This window comes from Triticum dicoccoides, chromosome 7A (assembly GCF_002162155.2).
Source record: "Triticum dicoccoides isolate Atlit2015 ecotype Zavitan chromosome 7A, WEW_v2.0, whole genome shotgun sequence".
In the NCBI taxonomy this organism is placed as follows: domain Eukaryota; kingdom Viridiplantae; phylum Streptophyta; class Magnoliopsida; order Poales; family Poaceae; genus Triticum; species Triticum dicoccoides.
This window is the reverse complement of record NC_041392.1, coordinates 419,678,328-419,697,773: the sequence shown is the minus strand read 5'-3', so window position 1 is coordinate 419,697,773 and position 19,446 is coordinate 419,678,328.

Genomic DNA, 19,446 nt, shown 5'->3' with positions numbered 1-19,446 from the left:
ATGGGGGCGATGTCGAAGTCGACCAGCTCCGTGCGGAAGTTGTTGTAGGTGCCGAAGGTTACTGGGAGCCGGATCTGTCCCAAGGAGCTGGATGATCCACCCCCAACGCCTGAGAAGGGCCGGCTGGGTTGCAGCCGTTCCAGGGATATGCAGAGGAGGTTGAAGGCCTCAACCGAGAGCACGCTGAGGCCCGCACCGCCATCGATGAGAGTTCTGGTGATGGCCACCTAGCAGATGGTGGGGGTGCACAGCATGGGGAGCACACCCGAGCAGGCCGAGTTGGAGGGGTGGTCCTCCAAGCTGAAGGTCAGGCCGTCCTTGGGCGCCGCCCGGTCCGGAGAGCCCCCTACTGCGTGAAAGCGGCGTTGACCCGACGGATGAACGGCTTGACGTGACTTGTTGGCAGCGCTTGCGAGCCGCCCAGGAGGGCCCCGACGACCGGGGGTGTTGGTGTAGCGTGGTGGGCGGGGAAGAGGCTGCGGAGCTCTTCCCAAGAGGCCACGGAGGCTGCCAGCAGGTGGAGCAGCCATGCGCGCGGAGCGCCGGTGAGGGCCGTGGGGAGCCAGTTGGCCATGACCCTATCGTCACCTCTAGCTTTGAGGATGGCCTCCTCGTACGCCAGCAAGAAGGCCAGCGGATCAGTCGTGCCGCTGTAGCATGGCGGCGTCGTTGGCTTGAACTTGTCCGGCCACCGTACCCGTTGCAGGGCTGGGGCCAGGGCTCGGAGCCCCCTGGCCCCCGTGCTGGCGCCGGCGGCCGGAGCGGGCGACGCGCTACTCATCGCGAGGCAGGTCGTGGCGGTGGCGGAAGGGAAAACTCCGGTGCACCCCTACCTGGTGCACCAAATGTCGGATTTCGGGTTCCGGCAGACCCTTGAGGTTCGAACACTGGGGTGCACACGGAGATTTCGCCTTCTACCTACCTACACCCCTCCGCCTCGCTAAGATCTAAGCTATGGAAAGAACAGCACAAGAGACACAGGGTTTATACCGGTTCGGGCCACCGTTGTGGTGTAATACCCTACTCCAGTGTGTGGTGTGGTGGATTGCCTCTTGGGCTGATGATGATGAGCAATACAAGGAAGAACAGCCTTGTGAGGGTCTGTTCTTGGCTGGGGCGACGAGCTGCTAGGGGGAGTTCAGTCACCCTTCTCTCTCTCTCTCTTCTCGATTCTCTCTCCGATTTTCCCCTTTTCTACCCTGGGGGTGGCTAGTCCTATTTATAGGCAAAGGCCCTCGGCCTCTTCCCAAATATTGAGCGGGAAGGGCGCCAACAATTGGCCATTTTGAAGGGGGACATCTGGTACACTTATCCTGACTAAAGTTGGTCCTCGCCTGCCAAAGGCTCTGGTGGTGACGATGGCTTGGGCTCCACAATGACTTCCTCCCTGCCGTTGGGCTGGTCTTGGTCTCGTTGTACCGAAACGGGTGCCTTTGCTTGATGCTCTCGCCTGCGCTTGCTCCCTTTGCACCAAAGAGGAAAGGAGGACACTGCACGGGCTGACGCCCGCCTGGCACCCTTGGTCGTCATGGCTTGCGTCACGGGCACATCGTGAGGTACCCCGCCTTGATCTCTCCGCCTCCTTGCGAGCCAGCCTGATGAGGCCGTGCCTGAGGAAGCTCTGTGTCGTCCGCCCCGCGAGGCTTGACCCCTCGCGAGGGTCTTGGGTCTGTGTTGATGAAGATGGGCCGTGCTGGGCCCCTCCTCGGGCCACGCCGCAGGCCGTAGGCAGGCAAGTCTGGGGACCCCTGTTTCCAGAACGCCGACACCATGGAAGCCGCCAGCTCCTGAGCCACCGCCTGGGCCTTGGTTGCCATCAAACGTATTAGAATTCTTGAAAGCCTTCATGATTGTGCAATCCTTCCATAAATGAGTCGCTGGTCGTTCCCGGGTGTCGTGTTTCGGGCAGGGCTCATTGAGTAGTTGCTCAAGGTACGGACCTGAACCACCAAACCGAGGGGGTGGCTTTCCTTTGCGCTTCTGATTGTTACCCTGTGCATTGGCCACAAATTCCGGGTTACCGTCCGCCTTACGCTTATTGCCTCCTTGACTCGCCGGGTTATGCTGCTGACCCTTTCCATTATCGTTCTTCTTTCCCTTCCCTGTCTTTTCCTCATCAGACGCGGGATCCTTGGTACTATCAGAATCGGCATACTTGACTAAAGCCGCCATCAACGTCCCCATATCGTTGCAATCACGCTTAAGGCACCCCAGTTTCTGTCTCAGAGGCTCAAAGCGGCAATTCTTCTCCAGCATGAGAACTGCTGAGCCGGCATCCATCTTGTCAGACAAATGTATTATGTTTTGACCCGGCGCACCCAATGAGTCGTAGATTCACCTTCCTCCTGCTTACAATTTTTCAGGTCCACAATCGACATAGACTGCTTGCAAGTGTCCTTGAAGTTCTGGATGAAACGGGCCTTTAGCTCCGCCCATGACCTAATGGAATTGGGTGGCAAACCCTTTAACCAAGAACGGGCCGTTCCGTCCAACATCATGGTGAAGTATTTAGCCATCGCTTCATCACTAACCTCCAGCAGCTCCATGGCCATCTCGTAACTTTCAATCCACGCCCCAGGCTGTAAATCGGCCGTATAATTCGGCACCTTTCGAGGTCCCTTGAAATCCTTGGGCAGACGTACATTACATAGAGCCGGTACCAGACAAGGAACTCCTCTGGTTCTAGTAGCAACACCCGCCTCAACGGAAGTCGTCGGGTAAGCCGGTGAGTCCTGTTGGGCTGCTAGCTGAGCCGCCCGCTCGTCCTCCTGATGTATCCGATCCTGAATCGGGTTATACCCGTCGGGCTGGTTCCGGCGCTGCGCTACTTGACAAGGCCTCTGACTCCATGTGTCTACTGTAACTCGGGCTCCGGTTTTGACAAGGCGGAGCTAACCAGGGCGGAGGAGTTGAGTGAATCCTGTCCCGGCTGTAGGAGTAGGTCTCTTGCTGAGCCAGGGCTGTTTGAACAAGTTCCCTGATCCTCCGGGTTTCCACCGCTGTCGGATCATCACCATCTACTGGGAGAGCCGCCAAACGTGCTGATGCTGCGATTAAGTTCTCCATGGGGTTGGAGAAGTGACCCTGTGGTATTGGTACGTAATGGGGCGGTGCCATATTGCCGTGAAGAGGCGCCGTCACCGGAGGCTGGACTGGGCCTCCCGCTCCGGATGTCATAAACTGATTTGCACCTGGCGGGTTACTTGGGCCGGCCCCGGGTGTAGCAAAGAGATTCTGAGGATCATAAATCTGAGGTAAACGGGACTGAGTTTTCTGATGTCTCCTCCTCATTACCTCATTAGATGCGTTCAAGCTCAAGTGAGCTGAAAAGCCTCTGCCTGAAGTTGCTGCGCCCGTACGTCCAAAGCCGCCCGCTCTGTGGCTAATCTAGCATCTTCAGCCGCTAAGGTTTCCCTGGCCCGGGCGATCTCATCGCGAACCTGTGCCACCTCTGCCTCATGCTCCGATTGGTTCGCAAGGACGACTGTAGCAGTTAACAAGGCTGTAAGTTTATCCATGAGATCCATCAGCACCTGAGCCAGTGAGCGCACAGGGCCTCCTGCCCCGGCTGCTCCTAACCCGGACATTATCGCTGCTGAGGCCATAGAATTTTGGCCGGGTTGAGTACCAGCCATGAAGACTCCTGCCCAGTTTGGCGACTCTGAGGGGTCCGGAATAGTGCTGCCATCGGAAAAGCCCCCAAGCACACCATCTTGAACTTGATACAGCGAATCTGTTGAGCCGGCGGACGAATCACTGTCAGAGAGGACGGCCGGCTCACCATCACCTTCAGATCCTTCAAAAAGTTCACCTCCGTGGATGCAACCCACAAAGGCATGCTTCACGATGGGTTGAGCTCGGACGGGTTTCGCACGCTGAGCCGTCTCGACGAGGTCGGTGCAGCTGTTCGGCTCAGGGCCCGGCTCACCAATCCGGCCGATGAAGACGTGAATTCCGCCAAAGGGGACCCGGTACCCGTACTCAATTGAGCCGGCGTCGGGGCCCCAGCCTTCGTCGTCGATGTAGATCTTGCCGCGACGACTCTTGGTCATCCGGCCAACTGCGTATCCCTTGAGCCCTTCGAAGCTGCCCTTCAAGAACTCAAATCCATCGTGCGCTGGCCCCACGGTGGGCGCCAACTGTCGTGGAATTGTCACGGCAGATGTCCTTTTGCAAGAACTTAGTCGTGGAGCCATCGCAACTAGGAAGCTTAAAGGGGTTAATCGGGATAAGGACACGCGAGGTTTATACTAGTTCAGCCCCTTACGGTGAAGGAAGGCCTACGTCTAGTTGGGTTGGAATTGCTTGTGGTTTTGATGACCAGGGAGCGAGACACGCTATGCCTGGCTCTCGATCAGTTGTTTCTCACCCTAAGCCGCTGGCGTCGTCCCCTTATATACACGGGTTGACGCCCTGCGGCCTACAGAGTCTCTGCCGGCTCATAAACAGTGTCCGTCTCGGCGACTAGTTACTTCTACCTTACAGTACAAGTTATACCATCATGGCAGCTTATCTTTACGGGCCTCAGAGTCGCCTGTGGGCCTTTAAGCCTTTTAGTGAACCGCCATCTTCATGCCTTGGTCTTGGGCTTCTGATGAACCTCTATTTGCGTAACCCGGCCTCTCCTGGATGGCTTACACAAATAGTCATATCCCCAACAATGCTGTAGGGACGGGCCCGAGCACATACATCGTGCTTAACTTACTCACGTGAAGGGTTCTGAAGAAACACGGTCGGCGCATGACTCCCATGGTGGGTGGAGATCGAGCAGGTAATTATCACAGGTAGATTAAGCATGGAAGTAGCAGGCTTAAGCAAATGGAGGGAAGATGCATGCCACTGGGTTAGGCCCGAGCGGCTTGGGGATGATGCAGCCCGAGGGGCGCCCCCAACAAGGTAAGCTAAAGACATAAAAAGGGATACATGCCACAGGGATGGACCCACGCAGCCTGGGAATGATGCAGCCATGGGGGCGCTCCCAGCTGAATGAACTTGGAAAATGTCACCGGGTTCTGTTGATGAAGGAGAGTTGGGGCAGCTGAAGGTAGCGGCCAAGGGGCTACTCCTCATGAGCCACCAGGGCCCTGAGCCTCGGGAGGCTCTGGGGGTCCAGGTGGTTCCTTGAGGACCGTCTTCATCTCCGTCAGCACAACGTGGTGCCTGGCCTCATCAGCCGCCAGGATGCTCCGCAGGTTGCGCTGATAGGCGGTCGCCACACTCGGCAGGCCAAAAGGCATGCGAACGTAGCTGTGAGGTGGGCCCTCGCAGTGTCCCACGCGCGAAGGCCAGAAAAGCTCCCAAGAGGTGGCCCAGTTGAGCCCTGGGACGTCGATGCAGATGCGAAGCCCGGCATCCTCGCCTGGATGGGGAGCTACGCCTGGTGAGCGGCGGCCGCCGCGCATGGCCCTTACATCTTGCAGTTCCTGAGTGGTCTTGGTGATGAACTCCTGAATGGTGGGCACTTCTTGACCTGTGTTCTCCTAAGGGAAACATGCCAGGAAGCACGCCTCCAAGTGGTGCCCAAGCGCTTCCCTCCTGATGTTGGCAAAGTCTGAGGCCCTCTAGAAGAGAGCCCCCGAGCCCCGCCCGAGAGGAGCGCTGGGCGCGATTTCCTATACGATGGAGGGAGACGCCCCAGGCATGGGCGACGATCCTGACGAGGCGCCACTTGCCTGATGCCCTACGTGGCGCAACTGCTTCTTCTTCTTGGGGGTGGCCTCAGGAGGGCGCTCGCCCTTGCTGTCGGGGTCATCGATTGCTGCAGCTTGGAAGGCACACTCGAGGGAGCACACTGCGTCTCTTTCCTCGCACGGGACTGTGATGATTCCGCCGCTTCCCGGCATCTTGAGGCCATTGTAGCCGTGATGGGTCACCACCATGAACTTGGCCAGGGCTGGATACCCGAGGATGGCACTGTATGGCAGGTGGATGTAGGTGACGTCGAAGTCGATGAGTTCGGTGCAGTAGTTGTTACGTTCTCCAAAGGTAACGGGGAGGCGGACCTGCCCGATCGGGGTAGTAGAGCCGTTGGTCACTCCTGAGAAAGGCTTGTTAGGCTGAAGCTGGTCATATGGCACTTGGAGGTTGTCGACGGATAGGACATTGAGCCCTGCCCCGCCGTCGATGAGGGTCTTGGTAACTTGCACGTTGCTGATGACTGGTGAACAAAGCATTGGGAAGACGCCTGCAGTAGCTGCGCACTTTAGTTGATTTGTCGAACTGAACGTGATGGGTCACTTGGACCATCTGAGCAGGCGTGTGGCCTCGATCTTAGGGAGGACTGCATTCACTTCGCTAGCAAACTGTTTGGAGATACGCTGCGAGGCTGGGGCTTCAGCTCCGCCCAAGATGCAGGCAATAGCGCATGGATCCTGGAAGCCCCTAGCCCCCTCATCTTGATGGTGGTCGTCATCCCTTCTGGGTGGTGGCGGTAGTGGAGGAAGGCTAGCGTTGCCCCGAGGACAATCCTCACGAGGCTAGTCCCTCCAGGCGCCCTCGCGAGGCTGATCCTGCCATCGGTCCGCACGAGGCCAGTCACGCCACTCCTGGCATGGGGCATCGTTGTCTCAGCGTCCACCAGCACGTCCTCCTCCTCGGCCGTAACCCTGGTCACTGCGCTCGGGGCGTCGGCCGAAGCATCCATCTCGATTGGCTCTGAGCTCTTGACAGTCACTAGTGTTGTGGGTATGCAGGTTATGGAAGGTGCAGAACAGTCGGCTACTCTTGGATGACTTGGGCTGGTCTCTGCTGCGCTTGGTGTCCAGTTCCTCCGCGAGAACGGCTGCTCCCTTGCGCTTCATGTCCTTGGCCTTGGCTTTCTTCTCCTCCGGGTCCACAGCCGGGAGCTCGAGGAGGGAGAGGCACCCCTCCTCGGCTCTGGCGCACTTGGTCGCCAGGTTGAACAACTCTAGAGACGTGCACAGCTCCTCATGGATGGCGAGCTGCCCCTTCATCTTGACATCACGGACGCCATCAGAGAACGCGGAGATGATGGCCTCGTCCATCACCTTGGGGATCTTGAGACGAACGTTGTTGTAGCGCTGGATGTACTTATGGAGGGTCTCTCCTGGTTGTTGCTTGATGCGACGCGGGTCACCCGCGACCGGGGGGTGGTCGCGAGTGCCCTGGAAGTTGGCGACGAAGCGGTCGCGCATCTTGTCCAAGGAGGAGATCGAGCCTGGAGGCAGGTTTAGGAGCCAGGAGCGGGCGCCATCCTTGAGGTCCATGGAAAACCAGTTCGCCATGACTTTCTCGTCACCATTGGCCGCCTCGATGCTTAGCTCGTAGAGCTGTAGGAACTCCACGGGGTCAGGGGTGTCGTCATAGCTCGAGGGTGAAGGCGTGGCAGCCGGTCGTGGTCACCGGGGCCCGCCTTGGAGGTGGAACTTTGTCTTGGCGCCCGCGTGCTGCTACGGCAAGCAGCGCGGGGCCTTGCCGCAGCAAACGATCCTGGCACGACAATGCGAGGAGTGGCAGAGCGTTATCTTGCGGTTGAGGGACTACTTGACAGCTTATTTCTTCACGCGCGGGCGCCGGACGCGGTGGGTCGCGCCATGGAGCCGCGCGCCTTGGCGGTAGGGCGTCGTCTTGGTGCAGAGGTGGTGGAGGTGCTTCGTGAGCTACGTCGCCTATGGCTGGAGGAGGACGAGGCAGAGAGTGGGACGGCGGAGGGGAGCCCCCTACGGCGCGGACAAGCTCGGCGATGCGGTCAAGCTAGTCCTCGTAGAGGTCGTCGACTGGGCGGTAGCGCAGGAGCTCGTGCGCCATGAGGAGCGCGGCCCGTGCGTCCGTGGGAACGCGGCAAGTGTGGGACAACGAACCAGCGGGACTCAGTGATGGAGTGGCGGTGCGGCCGTCCTGTTGCACCGAGGGGTGCGGCAAGGATGCTTGCTGCTCGTTCCCCGCCGGGCCGGTGGCGGCATTGGCGGCAGGCGACGGAGAGCGACGGGGTGGCCCGCCGACAGGGGCCGTCCGAGCAATGTGGGTGGCGAGGGCAGCCCGGCGCTCGGCCGGGCACGGCGTGCGTCCTCCATGGAGACGATGAAGTGACGTGACGCGGAGCGATGGAAGGGAAGCTTCGGCGCACCCCTACCTGGCGCGCCAAATGTCGGATCACGGGTTCCGGCAAAACCCCTAAGGTTCAAACTCTGGGGTGCGCGCAAAGATCTCCCCCCTACCGATCCACGTCCTAACTCATCTAAGATCTTATGAACTAACTCGACGAACCCGCAACACAAAGGACACAAGATTTATACTGGTTCGAGCCACCGTTGTGGTGTAATACCCTACTCCAGTGTGGTGGTGGTGGTGGATTGCCTCTCAGGCTGAGGATGAACAGTACAAGGGGAAGAACAACCTCCTGAGGAGAGGTGTTCGTGTTCTTGGTGGATGTGGTTGTGGGGATGAACTAGTTCTAGTCTCTGATCAGGTCGCCCCTAGTCTCAGATGAGGTCGCCCCTAGTCTCCGATGAGGTCGCCCCTAGCTACGGTGGTGGCTAGTCCTATTTATAGTGCCCTTGGTCCTCTTCCCAAATATAGAGCGGGAAGGGATCCCACAACGGCCAATTTGAAGGGGGGCAGCTAGTACAAGCTATCATGACAAAAGCAGTCTTCGCCTGCCAAAGGCTCTGGTGGTGACGCCGCCTTGGGCTCCATGGTGACCTCCTTCTTGCCGTCCTGCTGGTCTTGGTCTTGTTGCACCGATATGGAAACCTTTCCTTGATGCCTTGGTACTCCGCGCCCCCACTTACCCCTTAGCACCAAAGAGGAAACAAGGACGCTGCGCGCGATGGCGCCCGCCTGGTCTCGATCGTCACGGCTCACGTCACGGGAACCTCGCAAGGTTTTGCCTGGCCTTGAGCTCTCCGCCCCTCGCGAGCCAACCTGGTGAGGCTGCTGCTGAGGAGGTCTTGTGTCGTGCACCTCGCGAGGCTTGGCCCCTCACGAGGGTCTTGAGTCTTTGCTGGTGAATATTGGCCATACAGGCCTGCTAGCAAAGCAACGCCATGGGCCGCAGGCAGGCAAGTCTGGGGACCCTCATTCCCAAAATGCCAACAATGGCCAATGAGGTACGCGGCTTGATGGGGCCGCTTTGTACTTCGACTGCAGTAGCCGTAGTATGCTCCTCTGTATGGAGGGAGCGTTTCGCGTTCCCATTTATCGTGACGACGCTGCATGGACTGGGCATCTTAAGCTTTAGATAAGCATAGTGTGGGACTGCGTTAAAACGAGCAAAAGGGGTACGCTTGAGCAGTGCATGGTAGGTACTACGGAACGGGATGATATCAAAGGTCAAGCCTTCGCTTCGAAAGTTGTTCAGTGAGCCGAAAACGACTTCCAATGTAATTGAACCCGTGCATTGAGCTTCTATGCCAGGTACTGCTCCCTTGAAGGTAGTTGTGGTGGGATTGATTCTTGAAGGATCAATGCTCATTTTGCGGACAGTGTCTTGGTAGAGTAGATTGAGGCTACTACCGCCGTCCATAAGGACTTTCGTGAGATGGAACCCGTCGATAATTCGTTCGAGAACCAGAGCTACCGAACCTTCGTGATGGATACTGGCTAGGTGGTCTCTGCGATCAAAAGTGATCGGGCAGGACACCCATTGGCTGGATTTTGGGGTGACCGGCTCTATGGCGTAGGCATCCCGTATTGCGCATTTGTGCTTCCCTATAGGGATGTGCGTCACGTGTATCATGTTTACCATTTTTACTTTGGGGGGGAATTGCTTCTGTCCCCCGGTGTTCGGTTGGATCTCTTCATCATCGCTGTCATTGGGCGGCCCCTTCCCCTTGTGCTCGGCATTAAGCTTGCCGGCTTGTTTGAACACCCAACGGCTTCTGTTGGTATGATTGGCTGGTCGAGGGTGCCATGAATTTCGCAGGGTTGGTCCAGTATCTTGTCTAGATTGGATGGTCTGTCTCTGTTTGCCTTGAATGGCTTTTTCTGTTGACCAGGTTTGGAGCCGCTGAATCCGGCCTTGACTGCCGTGTCTTGCGTTCCTTCATTATTATTTCGACGCTTGTGTTTATTGCGTCGTGGCTTGCCGTTGCCATCTCAGACTTCGGAAGTGCCCGGATCACTGGTGTTGTTGCTTCTATGAGCGAGCCAGCTGTCCTCTCCCGCGCAAAAGTGGGTCACTAGAGCGGTAAGGGCTGCCATGGATTTTGGTTTTTCTTGTCCGAGGTGGCAGGCAAGCCATTCGTCTCGGATGCTATGTTTAAAGGCCGCAAGGGCTTCAGCATCCGGACAATCGACAATTTGGTTCTTTTTAATTAAGAACCTAGTCCAGAGCTTCCTGGCTGACTCCTCGGGCTGCTGGATAACGTGACTTAGGTCATCGGCATCCAGAGGACGGACATATGTACCTTGGAAGTTATCGCGGAAGGCGTCTTCCAAGTCTTCCCAGCTGCCAATGGAATTTTTGGGCAGGCTGTTCAACTAGTGCCGAGCTGGCCCCTTGAGTTTTAGTGGGAGGTATTTGATGGCATGAAGATCATCACCGCGGGCCATATGAATTTGGAGAATAAAATATTCGATCCATACCGTGGGGTCTGTTGTCCCATCATATGATTCGATGTTCACGGGTTTGAACCCTTTTGGGAATTCATGTTCCATTACTTCATCAGTGAAGCAGAGGGGGTGTGTGGCGCCTCTATATCGGGCCAGATCGCGACGTAGTTCGGATGGAATCTGTATGCGGTTTTCGGCACGGACGTGACTGTGCTTGCTATGTTCGGCTTGATAGCCGTCCTCGCGCGTCAGGGCACGCCCCCGCGATCCGTAGATCGATCTGGCCGGACCTTCTTGATTCTTCAGATCCTGCCATAGGTCATATGTATATTCCCGAGCTGTTTTATCCCTGCCTTTAGGCGAGGTGGGACGGGCTGGTGTTTGGCTTGAGTTGCCGCTTTGTCCCGGCCATGTGGTGGTCGGTCAGCCGCATTACGTGCTGCTGGTGCGAGTTTGCATGCCTCGTCATCGAATTGAGATAGCAGTTTGCCCTTCGGGTAACTTTTGGTTGGGCGCACGAGGCCTTATTCCTCTGCTGCCAGGACATTAGTCCATCTATCGTTGAGCAGATCTTGATCAGCTTGAAGCTACTGCTGCTTCTTTTTTAGGCTCCTTGAAGTGGCTATTAGTTGTTGCTTGAAGCGCTCCTGCTCGAGAGGTTCCTCAGGCACGATAAAGTCTTCGTCACCAAGGCTCACCTCATCCTCGGAGGGTGGAAGGTAATTACTGTCCTCCCATTCTTTGCTTGCAGCCTGCTCATCGGGGGCTAACATGCCCATCCTCCCGATCGTCTTGTTCAGAGTTTTGCTCGACGGGGTTTTCTTGGTCTTCGGCATCGTCCGGAGTATTGTTGTCTCTCGTGCCGGTATTGCTGTCTTTGCTGTGGCGTGATTTAGAGCGGCGCCGTCGGTGCTTTGGATGTATCTCGGGAGGTTTATCCTCTACTGGATTTTTCTCATTATCGCTGTCACCCTCCTTGGGTGTATCCACCATGTACATGTCATACGAAGAGGTGTCCGTCCAGCATCCGGTAAACGGCGGGTTTTCGGCTTGCTACTCTCCGGCATCATCGTCCATGCCGTCGATGTCTTCGGAGCCATAATCGAGCATGCCAGTTAAGTCCTCTACTGTGGCAATGAAGTGGGTGGTGGGTGGGACGTAAAATTCCCCGCTCTCAGCCCCTAGCCCGGGCTGGGCGTAGTTCGGGCGTTGCTCCTCCGTAATCACGAGGGATCGCATCAAGTCCAGAGCATCGCTTAAAGGTGAGGTTTGTCGAGGGAAAAAGGAATCCGTGGAGTATGCCGGGAAGGGAATTCCTCGGCCGAGCTCATACGATGCTGACTCTGATAGTTCGGAGCCAGCGTCCGAGGAAGAGTCCGACTTGGTGATGGTTGCAGGCGACACTGCTTCCTCCGGCTCTCTCGTACTGGGCCTAGTGGCCACAGATAGTCCGGCAAGTTTAGAAACCTCGTCTTCGGTCCTGGCGAGGCGCTCTGGATCTAAGGCCAGAGCGGAGGTTGGGGTCATGAATCCTTGGAAGATCAAGTCTCCTCGGATATCAGCAACATAATTCAGGTTTTCAAAACTAATCTAGTGACCTGGGGCGTAGCTGTCGATCTGCTCCAGATGACCAAGCGAGTTGGCCCGCAGTGCGAAGCCGCCGAATACGAAGATCTGGCCGGGAAGAAAAACCTCCTCTAGGGAAGTATCGTTGCAGATGATGGATGGATCCATCGAACCTTTTGGTGGTGACACAGTGCAACTCTCAATGAAAGCACCAATGTCGGTGTCAAAACCGGCGGATCTCGGGTAGGGGGTCCCGAACTGTGCGTCTAAGGTTGATGGTAACAGGAGACAACGGACACGAAGTTACCCAGGTTGGGGACCTCTTGATGGAGGTAATACCCTACGTCCTGCTTGATTGATATTGATGACTATGAGGGTTACAAGCCTTGATCTACCACGAGACCGTAATAGCTAAAACCCTAGAAGTCTAGCCTGTCAGATTATGATTGCCTCTATGGACTAAACCCTCCGGTTTATATAGACACTGGAGAGAACTAGCGTTGTACAAAGTCGGTTACAGAGAAAGGAATCTTCATATTGGAATGCCAGGCTTGCCATCCACGCTAAGGAGAGTCACATAAAGACACGGGAGAGAGTCTTCTGTCTTGTATCTTCATAGCCCATTAGTCCGGCCCATGTCCCACAAGCTGGACGCCCGAGGACCCCTTAATCTAGGACTCCCTCATCCTGCCACACACAAACTTGCCCTGTGCCCTCTGACGTTCTAGTAGGTCAGTCGCCCTATATCTTTGACTTGCACACACACAATTTCGATGGGTCTCTTCATCCATCTCGCACCCACCCACTTGATCCTCTCTTCGACTCTATTGATATCTATTACCCCTCCCTCTCTTCTCGTGGATCGCCCCCTCTGGCCCTTTCTATATGATATGGATATGCCTCTATTTCACACACATTGCATGCAAAATTGTGTTTGAGATGTCATCGACATATATTCCCACAAACACATTCACGAAATCACCCCCCCCCCAAAACAAAAAACACTCATGAACGCACACGCCATCTGTCTAAGTTTGTATCTCTCTCACACACACCCACGTAGGTGGGGGACGTGCACGAAGAGAAGAGGTGCACGCACGGCGCATGTACTCCTGTCTCTTTCCCAATCACACCCGCGCGGGTACACGGTGGAGCTCATTTCTGTATGAAAAGGCATCCCACGTGGTAATTTGACACGTGTACTGGTTGTCCACTTGATGGAGGATCGTCTACCACGGGTGAACAAACAAATTGCGACTTGATGCGTTATGTTAAAAAAGAGGCAAACCATGTGGGGCTTACCTTAGAGGCAAGGATCAATACACTTGAGTACATTTGATGTGTCCCGTCAACTCGCAGAACAAGGAGAAGCTTGCTTAGTACGCCGTCTCCCCCGCCCACAGGCGCGGTGGCTCGCAGGATGAGGTGAAGCTTGCTTAGTACACCTTTACGCCCGCTCCATCGCCCACGCGCGCGGTGGCTCGCAGGATGAGGAGAAAATTTTACTACTCCCTCCGTTTACTCATTGTCCCCACCTTGGTTAGAGATATTATCATATTGTTTGGAATATATTTCCTTTAGTAGGCAGGACGATCCTACACTGTTGCTTGCTGGGGTTGCTCTCTTCAGTCTTCACACTCTCTCGCACAAAACGAATGTGGCCACATCTCTAACATCCTGACGGATCACGGGGCTGTTTGGTTTTAGGACTAGCATTGCCACACTTTGCCACACATTTTTGCCAAACATGACTAAGATTAGTTCATCAAAATGAGGGCCACAAGTTGGCAAGCCTAAGGGAATCTTGCCACACTTTTTGTGTGTATGCCATGTGGGGTCCAAGTGTGGCTTGCCTAAGGTGTGGCTTGAACCAAACACTCACCTATGTTGGTCAAACTTGCCTAACCTTAGGTGTGGCATTCTTTGGCAAAGTACAAACCAAATAGCCCCCACGTTCGCCGAGGGAAGGGGAGGATTCTTTTAGTGTAGATGCGGTCGCCGTCGCCGACGGCGAAAACCCACTATCGGCACGTCCCAATTAGGGGTCCCTACCGTTCTCTCTCACAAAGCCGGTGAGGTTGCCTTCATCCATTGCTCACTGCCGCGACGTGGGCAGTTGCCTCCTCCTGCCGCCCTCCTCTAGGTTGATCTACGTCCCGACATCCCTCAGGTACAACTCCCTTTACAGTCGGCTTGCACCATTGCTCCAGCTGCCCACGTCACTCCATGTGGATATTTCTCTACTTCTTTGCCCCGCACATACCTCTACTGGCTTCTACATACTGTATTTGTGATGATTTTATGTCTCATCAACTAGTCCCAGTAATCTTATTCTAATCATGTTTCTTCAATTTCTTTGCCACATGGATGCTCATCTCTATTTTGGTGAAACTACACAAAATGATTCGATGGTCAAAGGGTTGCAAACTTCATTTCTTCGGAAGCTCCAACGTTGCCAGCAAATTAAAGCCTGGTTAGGACTTTTTGGTTCATAGGATAGGAATTTTATAGGAATAGGAAAATCATAGGAAGTGACATGACATGCATGTCAATTCCAATAGATAAAGAGATGACATCTGGTGCATAGGATAGGATTTTTTCCATTGAGTCTAGGCTAATGTTTTTTCCCTCCAAAATGTGAAGGATTGATTCCTATCCTACATAGTAATAGGAATCCATTCCTACAAACCAAAGGGCTTCAAAGGAATTTTTCCTTTGCAAATCATATCATATAGAATTCCTATAAAAATCCTACAAACCAAAAGAGGCCTTAGGGTTTACGGTTCAAGGGCTAGGGACTGCATGGATCATTTCTTTCTTTAGCTGTCTCTGTTCCAAAATAAGTGTCAACTTTAGTAGTAGTACAACTTTGTACTAAAGTTTGCATAAAGGTGAGACACTTATTTTGGAATGGAGGGAGTACATATTGGCTATGCTCTGTCAATCATTGAGATGCAATAGCATGCATGTTAGTCTCCTTTGTATTTGATGAAATGTTGCAACAGGCAACCTTGGATGCAAGATACATGAAACAGAAGCTGGAAGCTTCATAGCATTGTACAAATTTATCTCGCTGATAAATTACAGTACGTACTATACTAGTACTATATAAAGAGTTAGGTGTCACACAGTGTCCAGAAAATATGGTGATAGTGTGAGGTGGGCCATGTAATCACTGAGCCTGTGTTTTCAGTGCTCTCGCACTCCTATGCTGAGAATGGAGAAAATTGTAATCTAGTAGTACCTCCTTTCGCCGAAAGCGTGGGACATCCAGTAGTCCTACCACCTCAGTAATAATGACCAATGAGCCGTCAAATCACATAGACCCAACAGTAAGTTGGACGGACGAAGCAACCATCACTCTTGAATCCGCTTCCCCCTACAATGAAGTTGCCAGCGAGAGGTCGCGTCCGCTCTGCCCGGGCATGAATGCGGCACTGATTCTTTGGAGTGGCGCTGACCGTTTCAGGCGGGAAGCGCGTGCGGGCGATGGAGGGGCTTTGGGTGGGCCATGCTGGTCAGGAGCGGGCGTGGCAGCTGTCCTGCCTGTTCCAACCGAACGCCCGTAAACGAGAGGATGCACCGACTCTCGCGGCTAAATCATACAATACACACCATCTCTCTGTAGGAGTAGGTCGATGTGTCGCTCTCTCTAATACTACCCACAGTGGGAGTAACATAGATGGTAACATCACACTTATCTAGGAAAAATAGATGATGTGGCATATAATAAATGAAGAAATAGAGGCATGTGGTAACATATCTAGTTACTGTAACATCACTCATATCAAGAAAAGATGAGTCTACAACGTAATAAATGCAGTGATGCATGACATAATACATATGTTACTACCCACTTTGGAGGTAGTAACATAGACTAGTAACATATGCATGTTAATACTCTAAGTTATTCCCCACTTTGACTAGTCTAACACACACATTGTTGGGGTATGGGGTCCCGGCAAACCCTTAAGGTTCGAACACTAGGGTGCGCGCAAAGTCATTCCTTCCAACCGATCTACGCTCTAGCTCGCTGGAATCTTGCGGACGAACTCGACCAACTCACAACACAGAAGGACACAGGGTTTATACTTCTTCGGGCCACCGTTGTGTTGTAATACCCTACTCTAGTGTGGTGGTGGATTGCCTCTTGGGCTGATGATGAACAATACAAGGGGAGAACGGCCTCCTGAGGTTGAGGTGTTCTTATGCGTATGAACTTGTGTGTGTCTCTGGGCCTGATGAATCCGTGCCCGTACTATGGTGGCTAGTCCTATTTATAGAGGCCCTGGTCCTCTTCCCAAATATCGAGCGGGAAGGGAGCCAACAATGGCGGGCTAATTTGAAGGGGGACAACTAGTACAAGCTATCCTGATAAAAGTAGTCTTCTCCTGCACAAAGTTCTGGTGGTGATGCTACTCTGGGCTCCACGGTGACCTCCATCTTGCAGTCCATGGTCTTGGTCTTGTTGCACCGAAATGGCAACCTTTGCCTGAAGCCTTGGTACTCCACGGCTGCGCTTGCCCCCCTTTGCACCAAAGAGGAAACAAGGACGTTGTGCGCGCTGGCGCCCGCCTGGTGTCGATCGTCACGGCTCACGTCACGAGAGCCTCGTGAGGTTCGCCTCACCTTGATATCTCCGCTCCTCGCGAGCCTGCCTATCTAGGCTACTCCAGAGGAGGTCTTGCGTCGTCCGCCTCACGAGGCTTGGCCCCTCGCGAGGGTCTTGGGTGCTGTGTTGGTGAAGATGGGTTGTACGTCCTACTGGCCCAGCCACGCCGCGGGCCACAGACAGGCAAGTCTGGGGACCCCCGTTCCCAGAACGCCGACAGTAGCCCCCGGGCCCAAGGTGCGCGCGTGCTTGGCTTCGCGGCAAAGCCAAGGGTCAAGCTCGAAGCGCCGCGGGCCCCAAAAGCCTGCGACCTCGGCTGATGCGTGGCAGTTGATTGGACGTGGGCGTCTCCGCTTCCCCATGCTGCCTTTGAATCCACCCGGCTATGCGGCCCCGCTGCTTGCACAGTCATTCTTCCATCTCCGCGCCTGGCTCTTCCAATCTTCCAATCTCCCTGCTTCCTCGTCGCCTTGCTCCGCCTTCCTATTCCGACTAGTGTTCCGCCCGCTTTGCTGCCATGGCGCCGAAACAAGACGACAAGGGGAAGAAACCTCTGTCCTTGCCAACTGCGCCTCCATCCTTCGAGCCGGCTCTCATTTGGCCTCGGGTGCTCAACGACGAGGCCATGGGCAAGGTGCGCCCCATGCTCGCCTCCAGCTTCAACGAGTGGGGAGAGACACCGGCCTGGCCTGCGTCTCGCTCTAGCATGGCTCGGGCAGTCACCGAGATCCCGATCTTCATTGACACCCTCTGGGCCGGCCTACTTCCTCCCTTCTCCGCCTTCTTCAACGCGGTGCTCGAGCACTACCAGATCCATATGCTTCATCTCGACCCTCAATCTGTGACCCTCCTTGCTGTCTTCGCCTTCGTGTGTGAGGCCATGGTGGGCATCACCCCCTCTGTGGTGCTTCTTCGCCACTTCTTCTCGCTACATCTCATCGGTGCCCGGCAGAGCTCAGGGTGCATGGGATTTCAGGCCGTGGCGGCGACAGCAGGCATGGGGATCGACTTCGAGCTTCCTTCATCCGTGAGCGAATTCCGCACGCAATGGGTGTTTGTTGATGCCGGCATGCTCAACCCTCTGCTCCAAGCTTCGGTGGGGCCTGCCATTCCAAACTCCGGCTGGAGTCACCAGAGGCTCACGAGCCCCTGCCTTGCCCCCCTCTGGGCCAGGCTGCGGTGGTTGAAGGACCTTGGTGTGACTGCGCCCTTGTTGGTGAGGGAGTTCGTCAGGCGTCGAGTTGCCCCGCTTCAGCGTCATTCTCGCCCGATGTGGGACTTGCTCAGCAGTCAGGACAACATGAGGTTTCAGGAGGAGGGGCTTCCTCTTGCTACGCGGCAAACTGTGCTCACAGTGCTATCCGGTGTCCCTCTGGCGGACGAGATGCCTAGGAAGAGCTACACGTTGTACTGCAACGAGAACAAGGTTACCTTCGTCGCGACCATGCCTTCCTTTGATGAGTGGGGGTTGTGCCCAATTGGCTTTGAGGGACTCCACGAGAATCCCGTCATCATGGTCCCATTCTTCGCCGCCGGTGACGAGCTCGCCCCAGGTGATGGTGCGGGGGAGCGAGCTGCGACGGGGGCCGGCTGCTCAGGTGCTGAGGAGCATGTGCCGATCAGTGATCCAAGGGCATCGTCCTCGGGAGCTTGCGACGCCTCTCTTGAGGCGCCAGTTGTTGATGAGGTGCGGCATGCGGCTCCCGAGGCCAAGGCTTCAGGGGCCTCGGGAGGTCGCAGCGAGAGAGAGCCGGGCTGTTTGCCGCAGCCGGGATCCCCTGAAGCCATTCCTCTTGGTTCTTCTTCGACTCCGTCGCACTCCGGCCGTCACGTCCAGCGCTTCGGCCGCCTTTGCATGGACTTCGAAGAGCTCCACAAGAGGAAGGGATCCCATAGTGGTGGCAGCGTCTTTGGACCATTGAAACGACGGAAGTACATTGCCATCGATGAGTAAGTACCTCTCATTGGTGATCTTCTATGTGTCGCCTTCCCTTCCTGACGATTGCCCCGTCAGATCCCCTTCCGCTAAGGCCGCGAAACCTTCTGAGAAGCATCTCCCTCTCGTCCCTTCGTACTCGCCAAACTCCAGTGCTTCAGACTCAGATACTGCCCACGATGCAGGGTCAGCCTCGGGAGCTGGTCCGTCGTCAAAGCGCCCCGAGCTCGTGCCTTCGCCGCCCTTCCTACGCGGCCTTGCTTGGAGCGCAACGGGTGTGCCAAGGGCTCCTCCCTTGGTCACGGTTGGTGGATGGCTAGCCTCGATGCTAGAGCCTCCTTCAAGCAGCGGGCCTTGCTCGGTCTGGGCCCCTCGCGAGGGTCAGCCGATGCCTGGGGCTGTGCCAGCCCCCGGCCTCCAACCGGGAGATGCCGCGCCACTTGATGTTTCACCCGCAGCCCCCAAGGTGGAGAATGAGATGGGGCGAGTGCTCGAGCTCGAGCACGGGCGTAGCATGGTCCGCCACGACCTCTTCTAGGAGGCGATGGGCGCGATGAACCGCCTTGGTGAAGAGCTTGCTGGCGTCTACTCGCGTCTTGGGGCTGAAGGTCTTCGGCTGATGGAGGAGCGGCGCAAGCTGCGAGTGGCCATCAACCTTGGCCATTATCATCACGACCTCGAGAACGCGAAGGCTGAGGCGTCCCTCAGGATTGCCAATGAGGTCCGCTCGCGAGCTTTGGAGGAAGCTCATGAGGCCAATCGCCGACGCGAGGCTGCGGAGGAGCGCGCATGGGAGCTCCAGGCCTGGAGCGCGTCCCTT